This window comes from Bemisia tabaci, chromosome 9 (assembly GCF_918797505.1).
Source record: "Bemisia tabaci chromosome 9, PGI_BMITA_v3".
Lineage (NCBI taxonomy): Eukaryota > Metazoa > Arthropoda > Insecta > Hemiptera > Aleyrodidae > Bemisia > Bemisia tabaci.
The window spans coordinates 20413330-20427008 of NC_092801.1; positions in this window are offsets into that span (position 1 = coordinate 20413330).

Consider the following 13679-nt stretch of genomic DNA (forward strand, 5'->3'; position numbering starts at 1 on the left):
GAAAAATAAACGATCTAAGGTTAGTCATAACATAACATGAGGATTAAACAAAACAAAATATACATCAAAGAAATATGTACATCTTGGGAACAAAGTAGGTAAGTTAAATATACATCCCACTTACATCCAGAAAATTACACATACTTAAAACTAGCACTTTAATGAAATGAACGGAAGTTATATAAGTACAAATGTGACATTAAATATTAAAAGCTGAGGCCTTAAAATTGGAGGTAAATCCAAAATTTTAGATACGAGCGTTAGTGCAAGTGATCACTATTGAAACTGGGAGACATCGAAAAAGTGAGGAATCAAAGACTTTACAAAAAAAAGAGAAAAACCAATATCACAGCACCTTTTTGGCCAGAAAGTCCAGTATATAAAGTTAAACGGGGAAATAAGATTTCATATCCGAGCTTTACTTCTACATACAAGGAAAGTGTTCATTTTACCCCTTCCTTTTTTCTGAATTCGTCGAAGTCTGTTTTAAAATTATAAACATGATGACTGATTTTAGAAACCGACAGAAGAGTATAAGACAGGTCAAAAGATACAGAGGAAAGAAGTAAAGTTTACACTGGGGTTGGAAAAATTTAAAGCAATGCAATTACTTTGCCTTCTTTCATTTTAATTGAAAAAAAAGTTGTTCTGTGGTAAAAAAAAGAAATAAAAATCGTCAAGTGTTGCACCGAATGGCAAGACGGCCTTTGTTAAAAGGACAAGGAGTTACGCTCCTGAATTTTCATGCTTCACTTCATTTAGTAATCGAACTCTACGGCAAGGTGTTCTCTGACGAAAAAAATCAAAAAGTAAATCAGTTCGTATGAAACAAAATCCATTATATTATTTTGTACAAAGAGATAATGCCGAGGAAGAGAGGGATAAGTGACCGTTAATTTAATTTAGATTAACTCACACCAAAGAAAAATCCATTGAGTCCTGGCATTAATTTCAACAAACGTATCTTATTATTATGGCTTGAGAAAGCGCTCAAAAATAATTGAACATCATGTCATGCAATTTTTCATCGAAGTCCGGGATTAGACGAATGATGGCATTTAATTTTTTACATCAATTATAGCACCGATTGCGAGAAAAGACTCCTCCTTTTTAACAGAATTTAATCTCGTTTTGGTCTCGATAGAAAACCAGTCGAAGTGCGACTACCTAAAATCTAAATTTGTCTTTATCAAACATGTGATTACAGAAGGGATGCGCTGATGATTATTTTATTGGTCCCTTTATTAGGTTGGGTCCAATTACATTTTTATATAATCTTACCCTGCTTAGCGGAGGAGAAATTGTCCAAAGAAAAAAGAGGTAACAATGAAAACAGAAAAAATGGGTAGTTCCTCTACCCAAAAAAACAATGTAGCTCACGATTCAGAAACATTACAAAAACTGTTCCTTCCACATGAGCTACCTAGAACGATTATTTAACTGGTAACAATAAGGACCCGTCTTAATGCGTCGTTCCTCGAACGAAGGAACATAACTCCATTCCAAGGTTGCAAAATTGGCTTAAAAAATTCAATTTTTTTACAAGAATGTATCTGTGAAATTTGCGTTCAAAATTTGTCTGATTTTTGCATGAGATCAGGATAAAAATCAGGGAATTTTCAATTAGAAATACTAAAGATTCTCCTCGTAACAATGCAATTTGGAAAGGGGAATTTGGCAACATTGAAATATACTTACGTCTTTTCGCTAGAGAAACGACGAATGTACCCTGAGAAACGACCGAGACGCAGCCATATAATTCATTTTTACTTTCTATAGTCAAATTTTCGATTAAATTAAAATCAAAACATGTCGTGCATCAGGAGGAAAAAATATCGACTTGCATACTTCTGAATGAAAGCTTGGATTTTAAACGGTACACAAACTTCTCTTGTATGAACGATTCCTTTCCTGGCAAAAAGAAAAGAGGAATAAGAGGAAGATAGAGGAGGAAAAACATGGCACATACGGTAGCAATTCTTTTAAATATTACGTTAACAACAGAACATAAGTTGGAGATTCAAGTTCTTGAAACATTATCAAGGACATGCTATATTTCTTTTAAATTTTCGATACATTGCTCTCAGCATTGTCTGGGTCGTTTAAGATGGAGTTTGAAAATAAGTATACAACACCAAAAATTAAGTACCGTAGTTCAAAAATAGCTTATGTATCAAATCCGATCTTCATTCTCTAATCTTGGCATTTGGTTACACAAATTGGCCAACTATCCCCTTTCCTTGGTATCATTAGGACTATCTGAGGCGATAAAAATCTGCCAAGATAAATTTCACGAAAAAGAAAACCACCCTCTACAAAAAAATAACAATCCTCCACGAGAAGCATGTGTCTACTTTTTGAACTACCCTTTTTACTATAAAAGAGGGCAGAAGTTTTACAAAACTTGGCACGATAAACATCAGGGTACTTAAATATGAAACGGGTTTCCTTCGAGGGAGAATATCGAATTTTCATGCTGGCCATATAAAGGAGAGAAATGGGGCATGCATCGGAAAGCGTCTTGAAAGATTAAGTTTTCGGAGATTCATGGGTCCATTGGTTGAACGACGCACTGTGTAGTAATTAAACAAAGGCATGTTGGATTTATTCGGATGAGAATTACTGAGAAACTCTCATACAGAATTTGGATAAGTGTTAACATTATTTTAATGGGGCTGTTGCATGATCCTAGAATTGCTTAATAAAAACGTGTGACTTATGTAACTTTTGGCCAGGAACACGTTTCGGAGCTTATAAAAGCTCAAAACAGCTTTTTTGACTGACAAAAAGAATCTTAAAGTTATGGGGATGAGAAGAACGTTTCTTCAGTCTATTTTCATCATATTTCTAAAAAGTCCATCCTATTCTGTATGGACCGCGATACTTGAACAATCCGAAATTCAGCGTTACGGTATTTTATGAATGACTCTTAGCAGCCCAGTTTTGATACTCATCACTACTTTTGGTTTTAAAGCATTACCACGAGCACCTGTGAAATTAATTTTTTTTTTAAAAAAAAGGGTTAAAGAAAATTTTCCTAACAGTAAATTGTATTTTATGTGACTTCTATAAGGGAGGAAAAATTGGTGAGTATGATGAAGTCTCAGCTTCCGCCGTGTTCAGAGACCCATCGATGATAATTTTTCCCATTCCCCCGCTTAAAATTATCACCACAAGCGCCTTCGGGCAGGATAAAAAAAAAAAATGGAAAAACCGAACATCAATTCAACTTAAAGCTCAACCATACTGCCGTGCTGAGGAAGAACGCCGTACGAGCCATCAGACGTTGCCAAATTTCCCTCGATAAATACCGAATTGCAGGGAAATAATGAAGATTTTTCCGGAAATTTTCAGACAATATCGTACGCAATTCAATCTAAAATATCTGAAAATCTCACAGAAAAATGGGCATGAGCGTCGTCAAAAATACATGTCGTCATCAAGGGAAATTTCGTCGTCTCCCGCACGAAGGAACGTGACTCCAATCCAAGGTTGCCAAATTGACTCCAACAATTAATTTATTTTACAAAAATGAAAGTGTGCAATTTTTATCAATATTTGTCTGATTTTTGCATGCAATCGGAAGAAAAATCAATGAAATTCTCAGTTAGAAATGTCCGAGATTTTTCTAGTTAAAATGCAATTTACGAAGGGAAATTTTACAACATTGAAATATAGTTACGTTCTTTCGTGAGGAAAACGACGATTTGGCAACTCTCGAATGTTCATACGGCGTTCTTCCTTAGCACGGCACCATAGCTCAATACTTCAAAAAGGAGACTGATCACTCGACATGGGAACCCGAGGTATGGAGCCGTTTTATTAAGAACCACTTCAACTGCTCGGAGCTCGCTTGGAGTTGCGCGGTTTTAGGCGGGAGCGGCAACATGTCGGCCCAAATATTTAATCCGATATCGAAGCCAGCCATCTGTGAGAGCTCTCAGCGATCAAGATCGCGCAGAGGGCTTTTCCCTTTAAAAACCCCCAATAATTTCGTTTGATTTACTGAAATGGATCGGGGGCTCCGTTCGTGCTCCTCATCGCTCTCGAGAGGCCACGCTCAAAATCGACCGGAACTGGGTCACGTCGACGTCCCGTGCAAAAACAGCCTATGGGCATCCGCGTGTTGCCAAATTTCTCCGAAAGAGATTTCTTAAAAACTCGCGAAATTAGTCACTTCGAATTTTTCGGAAAATTTTTCTCGCAATTTTTCTCTAGCGTTTAGGGTAGTTCGAGGGGAAAGCTTATCCATTCCCTGGTAAAAATTGGCAGTAGAATTTGTGTTCCAAAATACCATAGACCTAAAGCCGGCTGTAAGATTTCCAGAAGCTTTGGTAGCCGGCTGTACAATTTCTTTTAGCCTTTTATAGCCGATGGCGATTAAGAAACAGCCAGACGATAAAGTTTATGCTAAACGTTACTAAATACGGATACTAGGACTTAGTTAGTTTTTAAACCACCGCTCTCTTTTTGTGCCGTCGTATCTTGATTTATTTTGCGAGGAATGTTTCGTACTTTTGAAGGATGCCTATCATTCTTAATATGTTGGAGCGCCTTCAATTTCTTATGATACTGTGCAATACCTCTGGTGTGAAATAGTTGCTTCAGGCGCCGCGGCACGCTGCGACGCGGCGGGCGGGCAGAGAGCGCGAAACGCGCATTAGCGCCTACAAACCTAACAGGGATACTTCAAGCATTGCGCAATGCGTGAAGTATCCCTGTTAGATTTGTAGGCGCCAGTGCGTTGCCGCTCCGCTTTGTGTTAAGCGCTAATATTTAATCTGGCAGAGTCAGCGTTATTCAACTCATGATTTTGAAATGTTTGCACATCCTGTATGGATTATTCTCGTTTTCATTGATGAAAAAAAATATGTATTAAAGGAAAATATAAGGTGTGTTTTGTAAATATTAAGGTGGTTCCGTACCGAACTTAATGATTTCCAAAGCACACTAATTTCTACACAATTTCTTATAGCCTTTCATAATCGATGGCGAAAAAGCAACAGCCAGGCGATTAAGTGTAAAGCCCGGCTATAGGAACTATAGCCCGGCTGCATAATTTGTTATCGCTCCGTATAGCCCGGCCGTATGATTTTCTCCGCATTCTACAGCCAGCTATATGATTTTCTGCAGCCTTCTTTAGCCGGCTATAGGAATTCCTATGGTATTTTGAAACGCAGCTCCTATCGCCAATTTTTACCAGGGTTTCCTCAAAAATAAATATTTTGTAGTGCGGGATTTGGCAACGTTACGAAGTTCATGCGGTGTTCTTTACTTATAGTTTTGCATAACGCTTCTCTGTAACACGAAACAAATTGCCGCACAAAAACACCCTATGGGCATCCGCGTGTGGCCAAATTTCTTCAAATAAAAAGAAATTTCTTAAAAAATCGTGAAATTATTCACTTCTAATTCTCGGAAAATTTTACTCGCAATTTCGTCTAGCGTAGAGGGTGATTTCAAGGGAAAATGCTCATATATTTCCTCAAAAATAAATATTTCATCGTGTGGAATTTGACTACGGCGTTTTTATTTAGCTTTGCAGCACACTTCTCTGTATCACGAAACGAGTTGCCGTGGTATGGCTGAAACATACCCCGGATTGGCAGGGTGTTTAAGAGTTAAATTTCCATGGGCAGAATGCATCATTTAGTCGATTTATGCAAATTTTAAACAATCAACAAATTGAGCTCCGTGTGTCAGAAAGATAGGCAGTATGCAATATAATGAAACATTGCAACTTATTTCAATTTAATTCCAGTGAGTTTCAATAAATGGGACCCCTTCAAATAGGAGCTAGGCAACATGCACAACACCGAGTGGAATTGCAACATTAATACAATATAATTGCTACTCATTGCAGTCTGTGCTATTTGGGTGGTTAATAAGCAACTTGTGAGTGGAGATTTGGCAACCTTGAAGTGGAGTTACGTTCTTTCGTGAGGAAAACGACGAAATTCTTCAAAAGAGCCACCCTCAAAGCTACGTTTAGTGACGCGGATGGAGGGGATCTCCAGGGATTTGACATCATCGCCCGGGCCACCCTTAAGATGCGATTATGTCGACGAACTCTCACGAGTTATGACTCGTGGAGCAGGGCGCACGGGGGCCCGAAATTGCTTTGATGTCACGCGTGATCCAGATCCGCCCCGTTAAAACTGGGGTAGTAAATAGGGATACTATTGATACTATCGATTTATGTCCTGCTCATGATAGGTATAATACAATTGAGAATCGATGGTCGACCGAGTTCGATTCCGATACCCTACAGCAGACAGGATTCCATCCCACCTTTACGAGAATCTACTCGAGAGGTAGTAAGCTGGATTTTGTTCCATGAGTGCGCGAAAGACGAGTCCATATTTATTTCAATAAGCCGTTTTAAGTGTTCATAGAGAGTCCCTTTATACAGTAAAAGCTCGTTGAGACGAAATACGGTTAAGACGAAAATCCGCTTAAGACGAAATTTTTTTCGGTCCCTTGACACTTCCATGAGAGTCAATGTAAAAAAAATACGGATAAGACGAAATTTCGAAATTTTGACCGTAACAAAGCGGTTGAGATGAAGAAAAATTTCCGATTTTTTCCCCTGAAATTGGGTAAAAACGACAAAAAGGAGCCAATGGACCACTAGACAAGGTACAAATTCCAGCATTCTGATACATGTTTCTTGACCAAAATTTCACGTAAAACACAATGCACACAACGAAATTTACCGAAATAAACTCCTTACGAAGATATTAAATGATTCCTGATGCGTGAATTCAAACCACCCGCTCATGAAAACTCAATGCTCTACGTGATTCACATCGCGCGCTAAATGTTTATCATGACAATCTCTGCGATATAAAAATCTGGCAACCTCAATCTTGACGCTTTGGCTCAGCTGTAGCAAATTTCTTATAGTTTGAACAACACATGGTGGGAAATGAACATTACTCGATTGAGAAGCTTGCTGAAACCGTTGTAGAGCGCGATTTGACTCACGTAGAGCTTTGAGTTTCTTGTGAGCGGGCAGTTCAAATTCCTCGTAACCAATGTGAAATAAAAACGTTAATATCTTCGTTAGGAGTTGGTTTCAGTCATTTTCGTTGCGCGAATCGTGTTTTGCGTGAAATTTTGGTTAAGAACTATGTATCAGAATGCTTAAATTCGTACCTTGTCTAGTGGTCCATTCTTAGGGAAAATAGACTTAGAATACTTAGTTAAGACGAAAAGCCGCTTACGACGAAAATTTTTTCGGTCCCTTTATTTTTCGTCTCAACGAGCTTTTACTGTACTGAGAGTTAAGACAATGCGGATACAGTTCGCATTGGTTCCCGTACTTTATGCCTTCACAGTGTCACAAACGGGAATGAAGATTAAATTTTCACCAATTGCAAAAATAATGAACTGGAATGGACCGGGGAATGGGAGGTACGGCAAGGAACAAATGGAATGAGAGAGGGAACGGAGATAGGGATTCGGGAATGGGTTGATCAAAGATTACAAAAAACGTCCGATTTGTGTAATCTTTATTCCCGTTTGTGACATCCATAAGCAGCGTTGTCTCGACTCCCTCTATAAGGGACTCTAGAGATAGTAAGCTGTTGCTTAGGGGCACGCATTTTGAATACTTCAAATTTACACTGGAGAAATAGTCACTTAGATCTAGGTTCGGAATCTTAAAAAATATAGAAAAAGCTCTCGTTTTAACCGGATTTTTGCTAGAATCGATAGACAAGTCTCTTAATTTGAACGGATTTCGTTTTGATTCAAACAAAAATCCGATTGAATCAAGAGTATTTTTTTTTTTTGAGAAATTTTTTAAGAGCCTGGACTCAAGATCCGAGAGACTTTTTTCAGTGTGGGGTCAAGAACAGTGGTATTTTATTTGACAGATGCGAGTATAGAAAACGGAAGAGACCCTAATCCTTGTAATTCTGCCAGTTAAATTAGAGTTACAATTCAGAATTTAACAAAAATCATATGAAATAACGTGATAATACGGAAAGTGCTACGCACGGAAGGAGTACGTCGTTCAACCAGGATCAAAAAATTTGAAACTTAAGCAAATTAACGTCGGCAAGTTAGGAATAGGAGAGGTGATTCAGGAACAGGCCACATTTTCAGTTATGTCAGGTTTTACAAAATACAGTGGGTAATAAAAACATTCACGTAACAAAATCGCATTCTTGCGTTAAACAATTGTGTGCGAAAGAAAAAACAACACTTTCGCAAATGGAAACTTCGATTGCTCTAAATTGATCTAATCTCCAAGGATATACACCGAAGGTTTACACCTTTTTACAGCCGTACCTCATACTAAACAACAAATGATTATGTTACTACGTAACATGATTTTTGAGCAACTAGAAGCAAAAGTGATTCACAAAGCTACAGGATTAGAATTTTACTCCTTTATCAGTGCATAGAGTAAAAGCGGAGCTTACTATGATGCTTAAGTTAGAGCCTTTACTTACAAGGATTTTTCGAAGATACTGGAGGCCGAGTGGCTGTCAAAAGAGCACCTTTGAAGAAAAGACAATAACGTGGCATCTATGAAATGTTTTGTCCATCGAACAAACTTCTTTCAGTGAGTTGTGATGTCGTAGGGATGAAAAGTAAATAGATATCGTCAAATAATGTTACAGCAATTTCGACAAGTAGTTGAGGTTTACTAATTTAAGTGATTTGACGAAGAGCTCTTAATTTTTTTATAATTAAACCAAACTAATGATCAAATTACGAATTTTTCTAAAATTTTACTCCTTGATGGATTGCTCGTCAATTTGAAGTCCCAAAATCGTGAGGGCCTCGCGTTCTTGTGAAATACTGCAAAATTTTGGGACAACGTTACATAATTCAAGCGTAAAAAATAGCTAAAGTGACCCTGAAATGATATTCAAGTTTCATACATAATAAAATCCGAAACTAAATATTTGGAACAGTAGCATTTCAAAAATTACCGAGACAATTTTATTCTATGAGAAAATCAGACTATTTACTTAGGCACTTAACAATATGCCTGATCTGTCCATTTGACTACGAAATGAACCAGCGTGCATTATAAAATTAAGAAAAAAAGAGCCCCTGCTTCAAATTGTGCGTAAGTAACAGGCACAATCTTGAAATAGAAATAGTCGCATCAAGGATATGTGCTCAATTTTGCATATATTTATTGATTTCCTCATCATATATGCCCGCTTCTGGTAGTAGACAATGCAAAACTTTAGCTGTAGAATTCCTTGCAAAAAATATCGTTTTGGGTTAAACTGAATGCGCGTTTTGCTGTCGGAGCATACAATAATTTCATTTGTGAGGCTTTTAGTAAACTAGCAATTTCAGTATAAAAACACATTTTAGTCTCAATTTGACGCTCGAATCACTTTTGCTTCCTCCGAAAAACACAACTGTCATATGTAGAACAATTTCCTTAAACTACCGTATAAAACTGTGTAAGATATGCAAATATTATTACACATTTGACAACCTTGTGGAATTTGATTAACTAAATATCGCGAGTCGCTTACACTGACTTCGGGGGGTAGCGAGGGTTTCCTGATGAACTCGAGAATTCCGAAAAAATGACCGCTTTACGTTAGGATGAACGATGCTATAGATACATATGTTTCGCGAATTGTGTCTCGGAACCATCGAGCCTTCAGGAAAATCAACCCCTCCACTCCACCCCCCGTCGTCCTACACAGCAGGGATGCAGGGAAATCCGAGTCGCTGGATCCTGGTCGCTTTCTTCAGAGAGGCGAGAGGGAGTTGGAAAGCCTTCGAATTGATTTCACAATCCTGTCCTTGCTCAAAGAACGCCTTAAGAGCCTTGAGACGTTGCCATATTTGTTTTAAAAAAACGATTTTACCAGGGATAGTGAATATTTTCCTTGAAAATTTTCTGCGCAATTTACCATACAATATCTAAAAATTTCAAGGATAAATATGCATGGCACACGGCTTCTCTCAGAGGTACATTTTTTATCCGGGGAAAAGCAAAACTTCTGATGTCGTTCTTGTTTCCTCTAGTAAATTGTTAATTTTTCTGGAGAGTTATGAGTATTTTTCCTCGAAATTTTCGGATACTACAGATAAAATTGTGGATGAAATTCTGTAAAAAACTGGGAGAAAAATATGCATAAGTTTTCCAGGAATCCCATATTTCATCGAAGGGAATGTAGGGAAGGCTCACACGGCGTTTTCCTTAGCACAGCAGTATTGTCAAACATCTCTGAATAATAATGTAGAAATCACTAGATGATGGGAATGGAGAATTTGCAGGTGTCTGAAATTTGATGAATTTCGTGTTTAATTGGAAAATACTGAGTGAACTGAACACGAGGATACCCTTGGTTCATGAATTGAACAATTATTGGAGAAGATATGACAAAATTATCTAATATGCGGACTGATTATTGAAATTGATAGACAAAGCGATAGACAAAGAGGATAAAGGGAATATGAAGCGATCTTATTGGTTGCAACTGGTGGTTCTTACAGACTGAGAGGGAAAATGATGGACTAACTGTCTGGTCTCTTGTCGGTTGCTGTTAGTTAGTCTATTACTTACCTCCTTTATCCATTGCAACCATCCGCTTCCACCAATAGGATCTCACCATATCCCTTTTCTCTTCTTCGTCTAAAGCTTTGTCCATCAATTTCAATAATCGGCCCGCTGCTAAGATACATGTATTTAAATGGGAAATGCCGCCAGATAACGTCATTAGGCGGTGCATTTTCTCACTTTTAAATATGTTTTCATACCATTTCCCATATCAGAAAAAAATTATAAAAATACTGTGAAATCAGCTCTTCAAGCACTTTCAGATGAAGCAATACAAAATTTGCATTAAAATTCTCCATTCTTTTGCATTTTTAACCGTGAGAATGAAATCGAATCAGTTGGCTCTCCCTCCTGCTCGCGTCTCGATTCTGCTAATTCTGCTGAGAAATGCTCTCCATTTCTACCTCCTCCTTGAAGCGGACGATTTTGGAAGCCCCGCGGTAGGACCCGGCGAGAGGGATGGACTCTCGTCTTGCATCTTTTTTAGTTTTTCCCCTCGAGGGAAAAACCCTGCACCCCTGCTAGACGGTATGCGACTCGAACTTGGGCAACTGTCAGTGCATGTGCCGGACGCCGAGATGCCTATTCCTCCGCCGGACCGAGTTTTTTCGGCCGCAGAGGATCCGCTTGAAGGCGTGCCGGAACTCGGGGCTGAAGATGGTGTAGATGATCGGGTTCAGCGTCGAGTTGAAGTAGCCCAGCCACAGGAAGAACGCGATAAGGTACTGGTTCAGCTGGCACTGGTACCTGCACATCACGCATCCAAAATACAGGTTAAAATGTTTCAAACAACACTGAAAAAAAAGTTACGGGCTGTATCCACATATAGCGTACCTATATTGAGAGAGTATGGCCACTGGGGTTACCATCTCTGATTGGCTCAGCCATCTTAGGCTGAATGGAGCGCTGAAATGGCGGACGCCATAAATTAATGTAATGCAAAATGACTCAAAATATAGTTTGCTTTGCTTATCGTGACGAGAAATTTACTCAAATGCACTATTGCGACATCTTTACATATGTTTAAGGCTAATCGTGTGCAATTTTTGAAAAAATTATCTTAGATGTAGTAAGGTTTGCAGCAAGTGCGGTTGGTGATAACCGTCAAAAGTTGGCAATGACCCCCCTCCCATCCACAAAAACCAAAACAAAGCACCGCCATTTTTGGGTCCTAAGCCTCTCCATGGGGCCCAGTGGCCATACTCTCTCAATATAGGTACTCAATCCACATACTGTCCGTTTCGGGCTCAGAATCCGAAAGTTCCGGGTGCTACGCCCGGAACTTCTAGCTTTTGGGCCCGGAGCGGACGGTATGTCTATATTGCCCGTGAATACCGCTTCCACTGGCAAGTAATCTGTGAGAACAGGTTTTTTGTCTTAGATTTTTTAAATCACTGAAAGTAAAAGCTTAAACATGTCGCCAAGACACCTACACTGAATAAAAATTCTCGGCGTTTTTACCAAGGTCTGTTGGTACCTTTACCATCTCACTTTTTTTACCAATTATCGGTAATTTTACCAAGACAGACTGGTAAGCTTACCTAAAAACCTGTATTTTTACTGTTTTTTCAGGTAAGAATACCACTTTTATTGGTAATCAATTCCCGGTAACTTTGCCATTTTATGTCGGTAATTCTACCACAGTCGATAAAAAATATTGGCGTTTTTACCAAGGTCCAGTAAAATTACCGAGAAAGTTCAATAATTTTACCGAGATTTCTCGGTAAAATTACCAATTCCATAAATGGCAATTTTATCAAGAAAAAACTGGGATCAAATAGAACCCAGAATTCTTGGTAATTTTACCCTTTTCTTGGTAAATACACCGAGATTTTTTTTTTCAGTGTTGGAAAAAAAGTTACGGGCTATATCGACATACTGTCCGTTTCGGGCTCAGGGGCCGAAAGTTCCGGGTGCTAGAGCCATCGCTTCGATTGATCCTGGTGCTACGCTCGCTGCTTCCGGCCTCTCAGCACGGAACGCGGACGTTATGACGTTAAAATTTTTAAATTTTGAAAAATCCTATTGATAGAAATTGAAATCACTACTGAAAAACTAGGATTTGATACCCTATTATTAGTGCAACTTATGTTAACGTGATAAAAGAAAATCTTCAAACTTGAGAAAATTGGTGGTAATTTAAACTCCCACTAGAGGAATCTGCTCTATAATTGACAATCCACAATTTATTTAATTTTATGTTAAATAGATTTATATATCGCTGTCATACATGTAAGTTTAAAAATAATATTTAAAAGGAACCAATGCGATTGTAGTGTTGTAAAAATGTTGCTCATTCATGATTATCTAAAACATTTCCCAGAATAGTGACTAGTTCTGACATCACACCAAAAAATTTTTAATTTTGAAAGAGAATAATTGTGTAAACTTTAATACTGTACATTTATTAAGTAGTTTTAAAAGAAAGGGAGTTGCACGATTTTGAAAGCACTGCAATCGCGCTGGGTTCTTTTTGATAAATGCAATCCTAATCGTATTTGTTGTCTTGCCTACCCATTTTTCAATTTTTTAATTTCTCGCTCCCCTAGAGTAGAAGAAGTATTGTCATCCTGCAAGAGGAGAAAAAAGTTGAAATTTTATAATTTCTACACGTTTTAAGGTCCCAGGAGTCAAAGTAACCATACTTGAAAAAATGTGTGTCCGTCCGTCAGGCGTCCCCCAAATCTGTGTACAGCGATGTCTCAGAATCTATCTGTTCGATTTCATTCAGCATTTGCAGAGAACACCATATCTATGGTCTCATTATGCACGTCAAACGATTTTGGGGTACGCTAAAATTTAGGGGGGTGTTAGGGGCCCATTCCGATTCTCAGCAAAATCACACGGAAAGCTCATTTTGAAGGACTGTAAAATTTTTAAAAACGCTTTCAATTCTACAAAGTTGGAATCAAATATACCATCTGGGTCATTAATGGAGATGTTGCATGTGTGAGGAATTTGCGATTTGACTGTTAATTCTTATGTAAAAGTTCGCGAGAAACACGATGGTGTCACTGGTTTTCTCTGAAATCAACTCCCAAGCTCAAAAAAAGCTTTCAAAGTGAGGCCAAAATGGAAGGGATATCCCGCCCTACCCTGAGAGTCCACCTCTACATCAAAACAAACTCTC